Raw genomic sequence first — 21,372 nt, forward strand, 5'->3', positions numbered from 1 at the left:
ATTTTTTTTACAGTGACAACTATTTACCAAAGGATAGAGGTTATTTAAAAAGATAAAATAGGCAATTATGATGAAAAAATTTTAAACTTTCTTATGACCAAAATCAATATAGCTAGAATAAGGAGAGAAGCTGTCAATCAAGGAGGGAAATATTCAAATTCAATATTTCTAATAAAGCTCTGATATCCAAGATATATTGGAAAATCAAATAAATAAATAAAAATATATAAGAAAAAGAACCATTACCAAATATACAATAAATGGTCAGAAATGTGAGCCAGAAAGTTTTTTGAAAAAGAAATGCAAACTATCAACAACTATATAATAGACTGTTCCAAATCACTAATATGAAGAGAAAAGTAAAATAAAACAACTCTTATCACTTCAACTTTCACCCAATAGTTTACCAAAGATTATAAAAGTCATATTTGGTAAATACTGGAGAGCCTATAGGAAGATAGACACACTAAAGAGCTGTGATTGGAGCTGCAAATTGTACTAACTTTTCTGGAAAACAATTTGGAATTATACCAGGTAAGTCACTACACTATACATACTCTTTGACCCTGCAATATCACAGGGAAGCCAAAGGCATGACATACAAATATTTATAATGGTACTTTTTATAGTGGCATCCTTATGTGTATAAAATGGGTGCCCCTAAATTAAATTGAGGTATATGAAAGTAATGGACTGTTATTGCATTGTAAGAAATAATGACTATGAAGAATTCAGAGAACTTTAGAAAGACATAAATTGATGAAGATTAAAGCAAAGCAAAACTAATTTACATGATCATCACAATAATGTGAAGGAAAGCATCACTGAAAGACACCATAATTCTGATCAATTCTGTGACCAATCAACTATGCATGAAACATATCTCCTTACTTTCAGCAGAAAGGTAGTGGACTCTAGGTGTGGAATGAGGCATACACTGTTAGACTTGTTTTGTTTTTGTTTTTAGTAATTTTTTGGTATGTCCAACTCTTCATGACCCCTTCTGGGGTTTTCTTGGCAAAGATACTGGAGTGGTTTGCCATTTCCTTCTCCAGCTCATTTTACAGAGGAGGAAACTGAGGCAAACGGGTTAAGTGACTTGTTCAGATAGCTAGTAAATATCTTTGGCCAGATTTGAACTCAGGAAAAGGAGTCTTTCTGACTTCAGGCCTGGCACTTAACCACTGCACCACCTAGCCACCACCAGAGAGGGGTGCCAATGTGTTGTTTTGTTAGGTTACAAAAGACTGTAGCTACCTCAAGGGTAGAGACTGTTTGTGTCTATCTTTGTGTGCATAGCACCTAGCACAGTGAGTGGTGCATAGTAGATGCTTACTTGAATATTGTTGAACTGAATAGTATTTGTTGTTATAAAGGAAGTTTCTAAGAGAGTGGTATAATTGGAAAGTGATAACATTTTTTTTAATCCCTAAAACATGGGTGTGGGGTAGGTGGGGGGAAGATGCTATTGAAGATTTAGCTTTCTCTGATCTTGTGACACAGATTTCAACCTAGCCAAATCTCTTGGTATCTTGGTCCACAAGATGTCAAGTAGCCTGGAAGCTGCAAGACACACTCAGGGAAATAGACCCGCAACACAAGTTATTTTAATTTTCTGGGACTTGGTTTCATCATCTGTAAAAGAAAGACTTTTGGCTAAATTGATCTCTAAGATCCCTTCCAATTTTCAGGTTGGCATTTTTATGTTATTCTCAGTCTCTTATTTGAGTTTTTTAAAAGATTCTTGGAATAGAATTATAAATTTCTATATTTAAGGAACAGAAAAAATGATTTTCATCCCTAAACAAGTTTATTAGAATTTTTCTTCTGCCCATTGCTATGTCATCATTTCAGTTAGACTTAGATCATGTGATGAAGCCTTGCTCTGTTAGTCTTACAGAGAATGACAAGTTGGATGACTATTGTAGCTTATTTACAAAATTTTGCTATGAATTTATTTTCCCTTCATGAGAGTTACACAGAAATATGCTTGTACATTCCTAAAATTCAGCTTTTGGTAGCTTTCTCTGAATTTGTCCACATGCATGTATTTTCCTCCCCTCTCTTTATACATACAAAGAGGATGTTGAGCAACTTCTGAGAAATCTGCGTCACTGAAATGGGAAATTCTTTCTTTCCCTTTTGTGCTCAGAAAGTAATGTCCAAAAAACAGTGACTTTGGATCCGTTGAATCCCTCAGGACAATAAACACCCCTTAGTGATATTGTAAATTGTGATATTTCTTGATATCAGTTTTCCCTTGGCGAATTCCTAATAGTAATTATTCATTAGCTATAGTTGATTCTCCCTCAAATCCCAAACTATGCTCAGTAAAGACAGATTTAAACACAATAATATTGAGGTTTGAAATATTTTAATTGCATAAATATTAAAAACTCAGCAGCACAGGTAACTTATGTAAGCAGGGAAAGAGTTAATATAAAAATACAAAAAAGAAATTGATACAAAGAATCAAGGCTGTTGTTTAATCTCATGCCATCAAAATGTTGTAGACTGGTAAACCTTCAGCAAATTCTATTTGGCTTTTTCATCTGTTTTCTCGTATTTGACATCCAGGTCTGACAGACAACAGTGGCACAAAATCTGAACATACTTTGTTGTTGAAACTGTAACATACATGGACAAAAGTGATGTCACATTGGCAAGATTAAACCTTGTAAAATATTACCCACATGCATTATGAAACTAGACTGAATATTTTGCCCTGCCATAGGTCTGGAAATGTGTGAGGTTTTTGAATTGGCCCCTTTGCCTTTGGGCAAGCTTGCATCTCAATCATTCCATCATGATATAGGAATATATCTCATTTTAAAAAACTTCTTGGAAAGTCAATTCTGTTAGTATCATCACCGTTATTACCTCATGAATTCATCTTCTATATACCTACCAAAGTGGTTTTCCTAAAACAGAGGTCTGAAAATATAACTTCTATATTCAATACATTCCAGTGATTTCCTGTTGCCTCTAGGATCAGATATAAATTCTTATTTAGCCTTCATAATCTGACCCCATCCTACTTTCCAACCGTATTATATATTATTTCCCTTCCAGTCACACTGGCCTTGTTGTTTCTCATACATGATATTTATTGTCCTGTCTCTTTGTCTTTGTACTAGCTATCCCCCATCCCCCCTCCCATCTTTTGAAAACATGTTTTCTTAAAGTCTCAGTGAAACACCATCACCTAGGTCTACATCTTCGTCTACATGAAGTCTTTTATGATTCCCTCCCTCCCCAGTGTCTTGCTAGTGACCTTCCAAAATTTACCTTGTATGTATTTTGTGTGTATTCCGTATAGTTGAGGAGTTGATCAGGATACCCCTCAACAAGTTATTTCCTCTAAACCCACAGAAAGTAATCACAGAAAGTAAGGGAGCAGGCTGACAAGAAGGCATGATGAGTACAAAGAGGGGTTTTCATTCTGTTATCTATTTATGAGGTGTGACAGATCTCTTCTTGATGGAATTAGAAGGCAGCTAGTTATTGTCTGACTACATCCCTGGTAGTCCTATACAAAAATGAAGCACATTCTCTAATGACTCAGTCTTTAAAGGCACTGTTCTACAAAATGGGGGCCAAAAGATCTACCATAGCCTTAACTCATGGCATGTGGAAAAGGTTTGTACTTTCCTCTTCCTGTGATGGGACTCAGCTTCAATATAACTACACCTATTACTCTCCCACTCTGTCCCCTCTTATTTCTGTGCTAGGATCCAGCCTCCCCACCCCTTCCTTGCTGGGTATCAAGACCCTCAAGAAAATTATTTAATCATTACCTGGATATCTATAGAAAGAGCTATGCATGTGTCATTGGGAAAGTCAGTACCTCCTCCCCCCACCCCATAACTATCTGCTGAACTGCTCCCTCTCCCAGTCCTACTTTAGATCATTCAGTAGCTGTGGGAAGCACCTATCAGAGGGTGAGTTTGTGGCTTCAAGGAAGTGACTAGGCAGTAAGCCCCGTTTGTTCTTTTAATTTTCAGTGGTATAGTCTTATTCAATGAGTAGTCATCAATAGGATGTGATAGCAGATATCATTACATGACTTACCTCGCAAATCCACCCCTTTTCTGAGCTTCTTTACTATTACTGAAAACTCCATCATTCTTCCAGTTTCCCAGGTTCACAACCTTTCAATTCCTTCTCTCTCTCTCTCACCTGACATATCCAATCCATGGTCAAATCATGTTTTCTCTATCTCTACAACCTTTCTTGAAAACATTCCTCTATAGTTCCATGGCCGTCCTAGTTCAAGATATCATCACCCATCACTTGGACTATTACAATAGCCTCCCATTTGGACTCCCAGTCTTAAGCCTCTTCTATCTCCAAGCCATTCTCCACACAGCTGCCGAAGTGGTTTTACTGAAACACAGGTCTCATATCACCCTCTGCTCAGTATGTTCTAATGGCTCCCTATTGATTCTAGGATCAAATATTATTTCATCTTATCCTTCTTTCAATTTCTATTCTTATTGTGTAATTTTTGTGGGGATATGGACTAGATATGTGGGATTTTTTTTGGTATTTGGTACTCCTGAGGAAGGAAACTTTCTCTATCAATGTAGGTCAGCAACTTCTCTGTAATTTATTTTCAAAGAGAGTAACCTAGAGCACTGAGAAATTGACACGGTTGGTGTCAGAGGCAGGATTTGAATCCAGATCTTCCTGGATTCAAGGCTAGCTCTCTATACACTATAAGATATTACTTCTCATATATAAGTCCCAGAATATATATAAATGTAGAAACAAGTACTAATTTATAATTAAGTAAACATACAAATATTAAGGATGCATGCTCATTTTTTTAAACTAATGGGATATGGAATCAAAAAAGTTTATAGATCTTTGCTCTAAGGAGTCAGTGAGGAAGTTCCAAGGAGCGTGAGCTATGGCAGCACAGAGATAGCTATGAAAAATGAAGGAAATTAGCACTGGCAATTGTAAATTAAGTTGAAAGTAGATAAGGCCAAGAAAACCCAGTTAAGTGACCTGCCCAATGGAGACACTGCGCCGTATAAAGCAGCATGAGGACACAACATGAAGGCAAGGACATTGACTCCTTGCTGTGCCAAGAGTACAATAGTCTTGGCTAAATGTGTGCCTCATTAGCAGTGCATTCTACATATGGGCTCAGACTTCCAAATGCTGCTGTGGAGAGTATGCCCAGCTTTATGGGGAGAATATTTTGTAGTCACTGTTCTGAATATTGCTATCTTAGCAATCAATGCCTTTGCTTGGTGCTAATGGTGTTTCTGATTGACTATTAAAAAAGGAAGTACACTGGGAGGGATCTGTGAGCTACAGTTTTAGGAGTTTGTTGTTGTTCATTAGTTATGGAAGAAGACCAATGATATCAGCAGGGTGATGGCTTAACTCACAGGTGAATTGGATTTAAGTGAGGCAGAGCTGTGCAGAGTCATCAGCCTCACCCTCTCCTCCAGAGTCATTGGAGTCCAGTGGTAAGACATATGTGAGGATGACTGGTGATGGCCCTGGACTGCAGTGGAGAACCTTGGCCTATTTAAGCTAAGGTCTTTCCCAGGTCTCAGTTTGTTTGAGGCAACACACATTCAGTAGTTTAAGGCTAGGTAAGAATTAAGGCAAAAGATGACTTAATTTTCCTTCACAAAAGAATCAGTCTGGGAGGGGAAGATGCTTAGCGTTTCTGGCCAGAACAACTGCTATTTACTCTCACCCTGAGATTTCAAAAACCCAAACATGAACAAGCAAGGTTTGGGCTGGGAACTATTATTGGCCAATCAGTAAAAGCCAGAGGAATTTAAAGGCATAGTCAAGTAGCTCCATTTGAATCATAATTGGATATGGATGCTCAGAGTACCCTAAATTGGGGAGGGGGCATAATTGCCCTCTTAGGCACCCAACCGGCAAGTATTAGATGGGAGAGAGCCTCAGAGGAGGTGCTACATCTTGGTATTCTCATTTAGGTGCATATGGGCCACAATAGTCAGGTCTTTGTGTAAAGGTACTGTTTGCTTTATTTATTCATCCACCTAATCATTCATTCATTTGTTTATTTATTAGACCCAGTGCCTAGTACAGTGCCTGGTCTAGAGTAGTCACTCACTTAACAACAGGCTTGTTGATTGATTGATTTTCTTTAGTAATTAAGTCATTGGCCAATAATCCTCATTCACCTTAAACAAATATTTGTGAAATGTTTACTTTGGGCAAAGCCCCATGATAGATGTTGGCAGTGACTCAAAGATAAATAATAAAAAGTCTCTGACTTCAAGGAGTTAAAAGCCCGGACCCTAGAATAAGATACATACAAATAGAAACAATACATATTAGAATGTAAGAGCATAAGAGAAATAATTGAATTCAGAGGTTTTTGAGTGGTATGATAAAGCCCAAGTATCAAGAAGATTGTTCTAACAATTGTATAGGATAGATTGGAGGAGAAGGAGAATAAAGTAGGGTATTACAGTAACAAGGATCTTAATTGTAGAGGTGGCAGTGGGAATGGAAAGGGACTGATATAAAATACTCCAGAGATACAATTGGAGAAACTTAAAGACTGATGTGTGGAACAGAGAAGAGAAAAAACGTTTATGTGACTGGATGACTGGGAGAATAAGCATGTCAGAAGAGGAAAGGGGCTTTAGAAAAAAGTTGAGTTCTTTTTTTAAAACTATTTTGTGTTTTGAGTTTAGGGTGCTAATGGGAAATCCAGATGAAGATGTTTGATAAACAATTGGAAATGGGAATCTGAAGCTTGGGAGGGAGGTTAGTGATAGAGATATAAATTTGAGTCATCTGAAAAACGATTTTTTTAGCTGCTACCATAGTGGTAGATAAAATCACCAAAGGAGAGGATATGGATTGAGAAAAGGGTTGAAGCTAAAGCCTTGCTGAATGTCCCAATTTGGAGGACAGGAGAAGCAGCCAGTGAAGGAATCAGAAAAAGTGGTTAGGAAGTAGGCAAAGAATCAGGAGTATATAATAAGCTAGAAACTAAAGGATTAGACAGTATAAAAATATTGTTGGTTAAAAGTATCATTGTAGGGTCAATGAGGACAAGACTTGAGAAACAGCCACTGGATTTAGCAATTAGAAAGAAGGCCTTTCAAAGAAGGACTTTAATACAATTCCATGAAAAGAAATTGAGAGATTAGAAAAATTAGTGACTAAGTTCATTCCTTCCTGCTTCTCATTCCTCCTGCTCATTGGTTCTGCTCTGCTCTGCTCTATTTCTATGGAACTAATAGCCCCTATACCATTTAAAAAAATACATACTACTATGTATTCCTGGAACCAATTAGAGATGATAGACTGGGTATGCCTGCATACAAATGAACAATTTTTTAAAGAAAATAGTATAATACACCTAATATTAAAGCTATATGGAACATAATGTAATTTGCCTTTGATAATAAAGCCTTGGTTACTAATTTCCTATTTCCCAACAGAGAAACTAGTGACTAAACTGAATCTGTGACAAAGTGCTCATGGGAGTGTACTGTTCATTCATAGACATTTACAAAGGTTAAAATGGGTTATTATTCCCTTAAAGCTTAAGAGAGAGTTAGTTCTGCTTTCTCTTAGGAGTGTTTGCACATATTTTTAATTAATCCTTGAATTTCTTCCATATTCTTCCTTACTATCTATATTTCTCATTCTAAGGTGATTAGGTAATGGACCCAGCCAAACACTATTTAAGTGAAAATAGCTATTCTTCTGCAATCTTCTACTCCCCAAGCTCCCCCCTCCCCTGCCCTTTCTCTACAGTGATGTAAGAAGACAGACAATATGTGAGTGTGAGTGTGTGTGTGTGTGTGTGTGTGTGTGTGTGTATGTACGCATACACATATAGTTAAATGCCCTTTTCTCTCTTGTCAGGGTGAGTTCCAGGACTCTGCTTTTGGTTAACACACAGGCTTAGAAACCATATACAAGAACCCAGCAAAGCTAATTATGAGAGAGAGTCGGTAAAGAAATACTCATTAAGTGCCAAGTACTGTGCTAAACTCTGGTGATACAAAGAAAGGCAAAAAAAAAGTCCCTTAGGGAGCAAACGTTCTAATAGGAGAGACGACATGCAAACAACCACGTACAAAGAAGATACATACAGGACAAATTGTAGATAATCAACAGAGGGAAGGGACTAGTATTAAGGAGGACCGGGAAAAACTTTATAAAGAGGATGAGACTTTAGCTGGGGCCCGAAGGAAGCCAGGGAGGCCAAGAGACAAAGATGAGGAGAGAGAGCATTCTATGTATGGGGGACAATCAGTAAAAATGCCTAGTCAGGAGACGCTGTGTCTCGTGCAAGGCACTGCAAGGAGGTCAGTTTCAGCGGATTGCAGAGTACGTCGGGGGAGGGAGATGAGCAATGTATAACAAGACTGGAAAAGTAGGAGGGACCAAGTTATGGGTGGCTTTGAATTCCAAACAGAAGATTTAATATTTTATCTATTTGAGCCACTGGAGTTTATTGAATACGGGTAGGGGTGTGACATGGTCGGTCCTGAGGTTTGGGAAGATCAGTTTGACAGATGAGTGGAGGATTTACTCGAGTGGGCAGAAAGCTGAGGCAAACAGACCAAACAGAAAGCTATTGCAATAATCCAGGCATGAGTTTTCCATTTACCAATAGCTATTTCAGAATGGTATTTTTAAAGACCAAATCATGGGATCTCATGGGAATTTGGGCTCATGTTTCTTACCATAGAACCTTTGGAGACGTGGAGGTCGCTTCTCAACTGATATACTCGCAAGAAATATGCAGGAATTCCAGACAAACCAATTCCAATTCTAATGAAAGAATTAACAGTGTCACTGTGGAGAGGTATAATCACCAGGAAGAGAGTACACAGGCAATAAACCACTGGAGAGAAAAGGCTGAGCTGGTATTAAAAGGAAACAAAAATTGGAAGAAACTAAGTAGAGGGGGGAAAAGAACTTAAATTGATATTTTTCTCACTAGGGCTTATAGACCTAGGGAGATTACCAACTGCTACTTACCTCTCCTCTCCCCACACGCTCTCACTTGTGTTCCCTCCTCATCCCCCAATGAATACTAAGTAGCTTATAACATTGGTTGTATAAATGAGGGAAAAACCCCAATGGATTCATAAATGTTATGACCTAAAACTGGGGCAGCTCTCATGTCCAATTTAGATTATAACTGTTAAATTAATCAATGGTGTCACAGAAGATAGAACTGACTAAAAAGTGAATCAGTCAGAGGCCATGTGTAGACCTGGATTTGCCTTGTCAACATTGACATTCCTAACTTAATTTTTAATCTCCACTTAAATGTAGGGATAACTGGATGATGAGAAAAATATGAATGATAGCATGTGCATTATGATTAAGAAATGTAAATCATTTGATTGTTGCTATATTGCCACGTTTATTATGTTTCCCCTGCCCCTGTAATCTGAGAAAAAACAGACTGGGATTGCCTAGTGTTATTGTTTAAGCTATTAACAAAAGCTGGGTACAGATTTGCACAGTTATTACTAAAGGGGTTCAGTCTGCTTAAAGAAGTTTAGATTTAAAAGTATATTTCTCCTGATAAACTTTGGAAATGACACCATAAAAATGACCATCAGTGTTCCTAGCTTATCACAAAAGTGACATCATTAACAGGGAAACAAATGAATCCATTCCTCTGAATGAAGAAATAACTGAGAGATTACATGCTATGCTGTAATAGGTGCCTGAGGCTAGTGACTTGTATGTGGTCACATGGCTAGTAAACGTCAGAGGCAGGTGACTCTAAATTGAACACTGCTTACATTAGGAAATATTGCCCATTTTTCAGTCTCATTACTGATGCATGTAAGCAGTGGACTGAACTAAATATTTGAGCAAGAAACTAGCAAACCAACCTCACTCAGAGGCAAAATCATTTATCTCTTCCTAGAAATTTATTTTGGTTTTGGTGGTTCTTATTTAGCAATTAGAAGTGTTTAAGGAAGTGAAGAAACTGTATGCTGTATAGGGATCTGTGCCCATATTAGCCGGTATTTAAGGCATCTTGAAGGAGATATAGGCTTCTTTTCTCCTTTGATTTCACAACCTTATTACTCTACCCTTCTTCTCACATTTTCTCTTCCATCCCCTTTTGTATTCTACCCAATTCCTTCATGTTGTTTTATTAATTCTTTCCTTCACACCCCTTATCTCTGATGTAGACTCCCTTTATTGGTCCATCTCCTTTCAGAAAACTGCTGGTATTTTATTTCCTCAAATCAATCCCTTAATTAAATTTAAGCTTTCCTTTTTTTTGGTGGGAAAATGGACCATCATGGGAAACAAAGAATGAAATGCACTACAAGAAAATTAAATGAATGTCATGTGTTTGATTAGAGCTAGAGTGCTAGATAGCGTACTAGACCTAGAGACAGGAAGACCTGAGTTCAAATCCTGTCTTAGACACCAGCCACTTAACCTCTGTTTACCTCACTTTCCTCAAATGTGAAATGGGGATAATAACAGTACCTTCTTCATAGGGTGGTTGTGAGGATCCAATGAGATGATACTTGTAAAGTGCTTAGCACAGTGCCTGGCATTCAGTAGGCATGATATAAATGCTATTATTGTTATTAATTTCCCATTGTAAAAGAAATGTCAGATTGCCCACAAAGTTTTATTTTATTTTTTAAGACTGTATCTCCTTAGCTCATCCAGCCTGGAAATTTAGGGGCTGCTTACAGGGCTACTCTGATTGGTACAGAAGCTTTGACCTGCTCCCCTTCTGAGGGCTGATTATATTCGTGCTGAACTTAGTGTACACATGCTCTCATCATGGGTCACTATAGCTCGGAACTCCTGACTTTGAAATCTATCATCCTGTGTCCTCCCCCACCCGTCTCCACCCAGTTGCTGGGATTACAGGTGAGAGCTACTTTCCCAAACTCACAGTTTCAAAAAGAGCAATTTGTATACCAGACATTAGGTTCTAAAGAATTGTGTGATAAATTTTACTCACTTTGATTGGCCTTGGCCTATTGGGCTCTAAATGTCTCAAGTACATTAATCCAACAAATGGCCAATACCTGACTGAACAGTAGTTTATGAATTGAAAGACATCTTCCACCAGGAGATAAAGCAATGTTGTCAATCCCTATAAAAGTTTAAAAATCCATTAATAAGGTCAAGTTGAACATAAAAATATTAGCACAAATGATATTAACTGAAATGAAAATAGAACTTTGAATATAATATACCACTTGATCTGTGACCTAGGTCCTATAGGATGATTCCAACCTGCAATATTAGCAGTGTAAGGAATTCCTTGGTATAGAAACTGTCCCCACTGACAAAGAACAACCAGTAAGCTGCTTTCTCCATTAAGGCTGTTGGAACAACCACACAGTCTCAGTTGGGGACAGAAATGGTACTAAAGAAATTAAAGACAGGAAAAGCAGCCAGATTTGACTAAATGAATATAAAGGAAATCTGTGTTCAAGATGATACTTCTGTGAGAGAGCTGAGGACCTGATATACAAGATATCTGAAGAAGATGCCAAAGGAATATTAACAAACAGCACAACTTAAATACTGAAAGAAAAGGTGACTAAGGTTATCAATACCTCTTCTCCCATCTATACTAAATCTTTATGAGAATCATAAATGCACAAATCAAGTACATTCCCAATGAGGGTAATCATTAGGGAACTAGAGGGTTTCACAAGCAATATTCAACAGCAGACCATATCTTTGTCATTTCACAATTAACTGAAAGCTGCAGAGGGGAGCAAATCCCATTGTGTTTATTGTGTGTTGATTGTGAAAAAGCATTTGATTTGGTAGAACAAATACTTCCTTATAAGCTCTTTTACTACAAGATGTCAGGAGATGGACTGTCTTGTGAGAGGAACAGCAAGGAGGCCTGTGTCGTTGGATTGCAAAATAAATGGGAGAAGTAAGGTGAAGAAAGACAAGAAAAGTAGGAAGGGAAGGGCTTTGAATGCCAAACAGAATTTTATATTGATCCCAGAGGTGATAAGGAGTTAGTGGAGTTTGTTGAATGGTGGGGGTATGGTCAGATCTGTACTTTAGGAAGATAATTTGACAGCTGAGTGGAGGATGGACTGGAGGAGGCAGAGAAGTGAGGCAGGGAGACCAACCAGTAAGTTGTTGCAATAGTCCAGCCTTGAAGTAATGAGGGTGTGCACCAGGGTGGTGGCAATGTCACCTATAGATTATAACCAACTATATGTATATCTGAGACAGACTAGATAAATGGACCATAAGCTGGAGCTCCAAACTGAATAGAAGGAGGAGAGCAGATGGAATTGCTCTCAGGAAATTTCAAAGCTCTTTCAATGACCCCCGTGAAAGTGAAGGCCCATGCTAACATTTTCCCAGTGCTGTCATGTGGCAGCAAGACAGAGACAGGGAACACCACTGTCTCTGAAGAACTAAAAATGAGCATCATATAGAAAGCAGTAATAATGATGATGATGATGATGATGATGATAGCATTTACATAGCACTTAAAGGTTTGCAAAGTGCTTTATAAATATTAATTCATTTGATTCTTACAAAAACCCTGCAAAGGAAGTGCTATTATTATCTCCTTTTTACAGATGAGGAAGCTGAGGCAGAGTTTAAATGGCTTGCCCAGGGTCACAAAGCTAATAAGTATCTGGACTTGAACTCAGATGTTCCTGACTCCAAGTCCAGTGCTCCAGCCACTGCAATGGAGATGTGCATGATGGGAGTCAGTATGCTGTAACATATAACCAAAAAGAGATTCCAGAGAAGGAGAGGGGTAAAGGACATTACCAAGGACTTAGATATAGGAAGGGAAGATGGACTGTTCATGTGGCAAGATCTAGGGATAATCTGGGACAGCCAGAGTCCTCCACTGACCCCTTTGAGAAAATGGGAGAAAGAGAGAAAGGCCTCCAGCCCCAAGAGATACCCTTTGGGACAAAACTTTGTGTGGACATGGATAAGAGTTTCACAAGGACTTATAGGCCTGGACAGCTTGTGATTTGTGTCTTTGGAGAGAACTTCTGAACTGATGAGATCATTGATCCATTTGAGTGTCACTTATCTACCTGGTCTCTCGGTAGACAATGCCCTGGATAAGGGGCTCATGCCCTCTTTGCATATGCATGACTCCTGCAAACATTATCCACTTGATGGGGGGGGGGGAGAACAAGGAATGGCAGAACCACATGTGACTAGTGCTACACAAACCTACGCATGCATCATTCCCTCCTATCTAAAATGCTCTTCTCCATCCTTCTTGCCAATTTATCTATTGTCTACCAGACCAGAATCGGTCTCTAACTTGTGGGTGGCTGGATCTGAGCACAGAGTAGGCTAGAGACAGGAGAGTCAGGAATCAAACGGAAGTCTAATTTCAAAGTGAAGAATACAGCTTGCCTGTAAGCACAGAGGGGATCTAGGCACATGTACCAGAGCCCTGCCCCTAGTGAGAGGGACCTGAGACAGCGTGGGGAGATCTCAATACTTATACCAATGTGTAAGTGAGCTGTAGCCCTGACAATGAAGGGGAACAGAAACAATGTGACAAGTTTGATTCATAGCAAGGCTTCGCGACTGGAACACGGGTACTGCAGGTGCTTGTCCGAACTCAGAAAATACCCGGTGCTGGTATGAAACAATTCTGGGATTTTGCTGTGCCTGAGATCATCCAGAGGGTGAGTGCAAAGGACTGTTGCCATGTCAAGCTCAGGACACAGCCTGCTTTCTGGGCCTTAGCTGTGGAAAACAAGGTGTGTCCTAATATCTTGTCACTATCAGCTCCTTCAATATCCAGATCAAAGTCTACCTCTTGGAAACCATTGTGGATCACCTCAGTCTTGCTCTGCCTTCCCTGTTGGGTTTATGTCTATTTTTCAGGAGCCATCTTATTCAGCTTTACCTGTAACTGTTTATCATGTCATGTGATGCACATATGTTTTGTCTCCCTCAACTAGATACTTCCCCTCACCCCCTGACCCACCCTCTAAAGAGGCAGCATGGTATAGTAGATAAAGAGCTGACTTCAACATTAGGGAGTTTAGGTTTCAAGGTTTCAAGTCCTACTTCTGTCTATGTGACCCTGGATAAATCAGTTAACCCATTAGATTATGAATTCTGGAGGACAAGGACTGTCTTCTGCCTTTCTTTTGTATCCCCAGCATTCAGCACAGCTTTAATAAATGCTTATTGACTAACTGATTGAATTAACCTCCCTGTGACCCAGGCAATTCTCTAAGAACAATTGTTGATTTGCACTGGTAGAGGAATTTTCCTTACTGGAAGTCCTCCCTATCCGCTCCCCGCCCCGCCCCGACAATGTAAAAAGGGCTCTAGTTAAAACTAGATTAATCTCTTTGTCAGGGCAGACCATGTTTCCTCATTCTTTTATGTGTCTTCTCTCAACACTATGGCACCAGCACTACAGTCCACACAGAGTGGAGCTCAACAAATGTTAAATATATTAATATATTTATTATATATTAATAGGAACTAATTTCACAGAAACAAAAAAATCCCCATCATTAGTGGTTCTGAGAGCCATGTAGTAGGAATGACTTTAACCTTTTCTAAAAGAAATACAAGACTACTGGAAAGTATAAATTATAGTTCTCCATTGTGCAACACCCAGGGTAGAGGCAAACACTGAAACATCAAAGTGTATGTGCATGACATATGAGTCACAAACATGAATTTCCTCATGTCAAAGGGGAATAGGAAAGGCAGCCACTTTGGCTTGGCAAAGTCCAGTTAATCAGAATAACTTGCTTTAAACAAACTCCAGCTAAGAGGAATACATTTATCTTTATCTATGTTAAAAAGAATTGTGATGTTCTTCAAATAACAGCAGAACTAATGTCATGTGCAAAGAATAGTTTGGGAGCTACCTTTTTTTTCTTTTTGAGACAATTGAGTTTAAGTGACTTGTCCAGGGTCACACAGCTAGTAAGTGTCTGAGAGAGACTTACCTTTTCAAAATTAAAATACGTCATCTTTATTTCTTTTTTCAATTGGCAAGTAATGGAAGGGTATGGTTGCATATGCCAGTATTTACAACCTCTTTTTACATCATTTTGCTTAATTTTGCAAGAGACTGGGGTTTTATTGTTTGTTTATTCTAGGATTGTTTTTATTGTGAGAAATAATTATATTTATTCCCTTAAAAATGATATTCCATAATTTTACATCTGAGATATAAAAGCAAGTTTTTCCAGCTATGAAAGAGGAGACAGTCATTAGGCATGAGTCTCCAAAGCTGTGGGAAATAGGCTGAGTTGAAAATAAAATCACAGATGACAGAATCTTAGAGTTGGGGAAGAATCTCAGAGATCATGTAGTCAAACCTGTAATTGTGCAAGGATCTTCACTATAATTTCTCGAATAAGAGGTCATTCAACCTCTCCTTGAAAACTTCCATTAACAGGACATCCATACTTCCCAGGGAAACCAATTGCATTTATAGATATATGTAGGATTATATCTATAGATCCAGATATTTATACAGGCAGCAAGGTGGTGCAGTGGATGCAGGCCTGGGCCTGGTGTCAGGAAGGCCTGACTTCAAATCTGAACGTACTTATTAGCTGTGTGACCCTCGGTAAGTCACCTAAACCTGTTTGCCTTAGTTTCTCCATCTGTAAAAGGAGCTGGAGAAGGAAATAGCAAACTACTTCAGTATCTTTGCCAAGAAAACCCCAAATAGGGTCACAGAGTCAGATATGACTGAAATGACTGAACAACATATGAAAAATTTCCCTAATCTATAGCCTATATGTGCCTCTCCACATCATCCAACCATTACCCCTAATTTTGTCCTCTGAGACCAAGCAGAGCAAGTCAGATCTCTCTTCTATATGATATCCTTTCAAATGCTTGAAGACAACTATTTTATTTTCTTAAGTCTTCTCTTCTCCAGGCGAACCATTGCCAGCTCCTTCCACTGTTATCAGATATGGAATCTAATCCCTACTCAGTTTCATTACCCTTTACTCAACACAATCCCGTTTTTAAGTATCTTTCCTAATGTGCCATATAAAACTGGATACCATGTCCCAGAGGTAGTATGATTCTGGCAGAACACAGAGGAACTATAACCTCCTTTGTTCTGGACCAGGGGTGGGGAACCTGTGGCCTTCTAGGTCCTCAAGTGTGGCCTTTTGACAGAATCCAAATTTTACAGAACAAAGTGTTTTATTTTTATTAAGACATTTTTCTTTGTCTTTTATATTTTTATTTTATATTTTATATGCCATAAAATAAGTTTCAACGAAATAATCCTCCCAGATTGACTGGCACAATTAGAACACTGGTAAGCCATAAGGGTTAAATTGACAGCTGTTACATTCATTATTTAGTTCTAACTTCCCCAGCCTGACTGGCACCACTGCCACACAAGGCTGGTTGGTGGGAGTTTATGGGGTTCAAGTACACCAGTCTGTTAACAGCTTTTGACAACAGTGCATTGTGTTTGTTTTAAGCGGAATTTGTGAATAGTTTTACAGCTCAACAATGTTTTTAAAATTCTGTCTGCTTAATGGCCCATCACCTCAAAGAAGACCAAGAGGATGCTGAAGGAAGAAGACAGATTTTGTAATGAGGCTTGGGAATTGCAATATTATCCTATTTTTGCTAACAATAAGATGATATGCTTGCTTTGTGATACTGCAATAACAATACTAAAGAAATTAAATGCTTATCAGCATTACAACACATAAAGATCACAAATATTTTTTTTCCTATTACGTTTTTATTGTCAGAGTAAAAGCAAAATAAGTTACAAATGATTTTGATTAAAAAAAAGATTCATTAGGAAGTTGAAATAAGATTAAGAGGGTAGAAAAATGAGACTTAATCCTAAATAAAATAATTAAACTTATAAACTCTTGCTTACCAAAAAATTGATTTAATTTCAGAAATGAGGAAGAAAACATTTCTGGTAGAGGACTCTTTTGAATCCCACAGTTTATCCCATTTGATTCTAATGATTGAATATTTTTTTTTTCATCTTTGTGTTTAACTAGTTGAAGAAAACTACAGAGGAACTGAATGAAGCTTTGGCAGCAAAAGAAGAGACTGCACAGAGGTGCCATGAGTTAGACATGCAGGTAAGGAGTCTGCTGGAGTGTACCATCAACTTTTGTGAGAAGATTGTAGCAACACTTTAAATTAACCCTAATGAACATTGGGTAGAAGTTTGCTTTAGGTTCAATATGAGGAAACACTTCCTAACAAGTAGACCTATCCAGAAATAGACTGTGCTATCTCAGGGGGTCTCCATCTCTAGTGTTCACACTGGAGGTTTTTTAAGCAAAGCCTCTGAAACCACTTATATGTGTTACAGAAGAGATTCTCATTCAGGATTAGGTTTGATTACATGACTTCTGAATTCTCTTCCAACTTTGAAATTTCGATTGGTGGTCTCAGTCCTATGTAATGTGCTTTTTTCCTTTCCTTCCTTGGGATACGTATGGCATTTCTACTTCAGTGGAATCAAATTCTCCCCACCTTCTACTCTGCTTATTCAGTTTTACAATAAAAAGTTACATATTTAAGTATTCAGACTTACTTGTGATTTATTTATCACATGTTCATATGGATAGATTCAGGCTCTTTCCCCATGCCTTCTCACTGCATGTACAAATCTTCCACAAATCTTACACAGTGTGCATAGTCCTTACAACTTTTTTTTTGGATATTTTGTTTTAATTTGTTTTTGATATAACTATTATTTTTCCAGACTTTTTTTTATTTAAATTTAATTTTAGTTTACCACACACGGTTCTACACAATTTTGAGTTCCAGATTTTCTCCCCTCCCTCCCCCCTCCCTCAAGATCACAAATATTTTAAGTTAGAAGGAGAGGTGTGAAAGGTTGTATTGCAGAAATTAAAAGATGAAAAGCAAAAGCAAAGACAGTTTTTTCAAGCAGCAATAAGACCTGGAAATAATGCCACTGAGGGAAGCCATTCAATGATGTAGAAATTGTGAAAGAATGCATTGTTGAAGTTGTAGGATGCTTAGATCCCAATAACATTTCAAAGTAGAAACAACTTCCTCTTTCAAGGAGAACCATAAGTGATTGGCAGCCTTCAACTTAACAGAACAACTTCTCGTAACACTTCAAAAGGAAACTATGTATTATTCGACTGCTCTGGATTAACTGATACTACTGACTAGGCGCAGGTTTCATACTTCATTGGGGTTACAGCACAAGATTTTCTTTGCTACAAAGAATTACTTGCTTTTGACACTTTTGCTAACAGAACACATGGGATAGATATCTTCAACTACTTTCAAGAAGTTGGACTGAATTTGGTTAATTTAGTGTTTGTACAGAGGGTGCACCTTCCACAATAGGGAAACATGTAAGGTTTATTGCACAGATAAAAAAAAAAAGCATTAACAGATCCAGATGCTCTCATTTCTTTTCATTGTATCTTGCATCAGCAAAATCTCTGTGTAACAGCTACTATTTTAAATAGTTATAAAGTATATAAAAAAGTTATAAGTATTGTTAACTATATTTGTGCCAATGCAATGCAGCATCATCAGTTTTGTAACATGCTAAAGTTGAATGATGAGGTATTCAGGGTGGATTTGCCTTAGCATTCTAACGTGCGTTGGCTATCACAGGGACAGGTATTAGCCAAAATTTTATCTCTGCGGGAATAGATAGTTAAATTTTATGAAGAACAGAATCAGCAATGTGAATTATTGAAAGAAGATTTTTATAGGAATGCTGCATTTCTGTGTGCTATCATGTCAAATCAAAACAACCTGAGTATTTCTTTGCAAGGTAAAACTAAGTTTATATATGACATATGGCAAAAAGCTATGTTTTTTCAAAATATATCTTCTTCAAAAGGAAATTTCAAATGAACATTTTCCCCAGTTAGCAAAGGTCATCTATAAGCAGGATGACATATATGAATCATTTGAAGAATATGCAACTGTTATTGACCTATTAATTGGAGAATACAATGAAAGGTTCACTAACTTTGAGAATCATGACATCACACTCAAGTTAACATTTCAGCCTCACCTAGTTGATAGCACCAAGGCATCTAAAGAAGTACAGGTGGAGTTGATTGATCTCTCAGAACATTTTAAAGTCATCATTTGATACTAAGAAAGATCCAATTGAAATATGGAAAAATGCAGCAGAATGCCCACACCTTTGGCAACATGCCCCCAAAATGATTTCTTGCTTTTTAACCCCTTATTGCTATGAATCTACATTCTCCTACCGGACCCAAATCAAGACACCCTTAAGGTCACAAATGACTGATACCCATCTAGAGGATCAACTGAAACTGCAGACCTCCATGCTGCAAGCAAATATTCAAATGCTTTCCAACAAAAAGCAGACATGACAAAGTCATTAAAAGGTTGGTTAACTTTATAATTCACAGTTTTCATTTTTTGAAATTATTAAGTACATAGTTGGATTTTTACAAAATAATGTACATTTTTAAGTATATCTAATTGAAATTTCTTGAATGTGGCCTTATTTGATTACAGCTAAATATTAATGCGGCCTTCCAACATGAAAAGGTTCCCCACCCCTGTTCTGGACACTGCGCTTCTATTAATTAAAGCCTACAATCACATTATCTTTCATTGCTGCCACATCTCACTGTTGACTCATGTGCATAAAGAAGGCTTGTTTCCTGAGCAGGAAGAACCATTGCAGTGGAGATGACGCCTATAAAAGGCCTTTTGTTAAAGTTATATGTCCTTTTGGATCCAGAATATTTAAAAAATCACATGTTAATAGCATCACTAAAAAGTGTCTAAAGTTGCAGGGAAAATTCTCTAGAGAGCTTTCAGTTATTCCAAAGCACTACTCTGTGTGAGGTAGGAAGAAAGGTCATGGGATTTGGAGTCAGAATACAAGTTCAAATTTCAATGCTTCCATTATGTAACTTTGGGCAAGTCAACCTCATGGTTTCCTAAGCAATAAAACAAAAAAGAATTGATTAAATGATTTCTAAGGTCCTTTCCAAATGCACTATGAGCCTATAAATGACAGGAAGATGTCCAAGTCAAGGGCCATATATAGACATGACCACTGGCTTCTACTTCTGTCTTATACAGACTGAATCATGAGTTCTGACTTTTTCCTGGTTCCCTTTCAGGAAAAAATGGCCCTAGGTGACTTAGGACACACACCTTCTGGGAACGGTATACAGAGCAGTTACACAAGCAGGAGTATTTGCTCCACTGCAGGGCTTGTTCAGTCATTTCAGTTATATCTGACTCTTTGTGACCCCATTTGGGGTTTTCTTGGCAAAGATACTGAAGTAGTTCGCCATTTCCTTCTCTAGTTCATTTTATAGTTGAGGAAACGGATGCAAACACGGTTAAGTGACTCGCCCAGGAGCTGGTAAGTGTCTGAAGCTGGATTTGAACTCAGATCTTCCTGACTCCAGGCCTGGTTCTCTACCCACTCTGCAACCCAGCTGCCCACTGCAAGGCTAGAGTTTCCCAATGCCTATACATCACCCTAAGCACATTAAGTAAATAAGTTCAACTAAAGGTCTTCCCTAGGAAAAAACCCAAGAAGAAAGCCAGCCTCAATGTGCCTCATACTTTTTTGCTAAATTAAATTTATTTCTTAATTTGAGATTATTTCTTAATTTAATTCTTAGCTAAATGAAAAAAACGGAGGGGATGAGAGTTTGTCAAAAATCTATTTTATGTAATGTAGGAAGCATTTTTACTTACATTGAAGAGGAGAGCAGGATCTGGGGTGAAACAGTTGACATGTATAATACTTAAGCTGCAGGGGAGGTGCCCTTCTCTTGAGCCAACATAAAACAGCCTGGAAAACAGGTGGGAGAATTGAAAGGCTTGGACTGGCATTCACCAGATATTTTTTTAAAACTTTCTTTTTTATCTTGAGCTTAACAAACATGAACATTTCAACTCACAAAGGACAGAGGAAAAGGATTGTAGATGAAACTGAACTATTATATGGAGTTTGGGTTTTTTAAGTGTATTAAGTTTAAGTAAATTTAAAATGTAAATTACACTTACAGAAATAGTGTGTGGTAGTGGATAGAGTTGGGCTGGAAGTCCAAGTAGACTTGGGTTCAAGACCTCCTAACTTCCCTGTTGTATGACCCTGGGCCAGTTACTTAACCTCTCAGCTGCAGAGAAGGTACCAACATGCATTGATAGTCTTTCCTCACTCTATAGTTCCCCCTGCCATTTCCTACTCCTATATTAAATATAACACAATAGTAACAAAATTGCTTGTCTCTGTCCACTTCAGAACTCTCTTTTGCGTATTTTAAAAATTGTTTCCTTGACTCTCTTTTCTTTCTCCTCCCCCCTTTTTTTGCATCACTACCTCTGCCCACCAAGTCTCTCCTC

General features: G+C 38.0%; 1 pseudogene; it reads right to left on the reverse strand.

Moving 5' to 3' along the window:
* Positions 1-2,535: 2,535 nt before the first annotated feature.
* Positions 2,536-21,372, reverse strand: part of LOC118835022 — a 35,312-nt pseudogene continuing 16,475 nt past the window's right edge.

Source organism: Trichosurus vulpecula, chromosome 1, assembly GCF_011100635.1.
Source record: "Trichosurus vulpecula isolate mTriVul1 chromosome 1, mTriVul1.pri, whole genome shotgun sequence".
In the NCBI taxonomy this organism is placed as follows: domain Eukaryota; kingdom Metazoa; phylum Chordata; class Mammalia; order Diprotodontia; family Phalangeridae; genus Trichosurus; species Trichosurus vulpecula.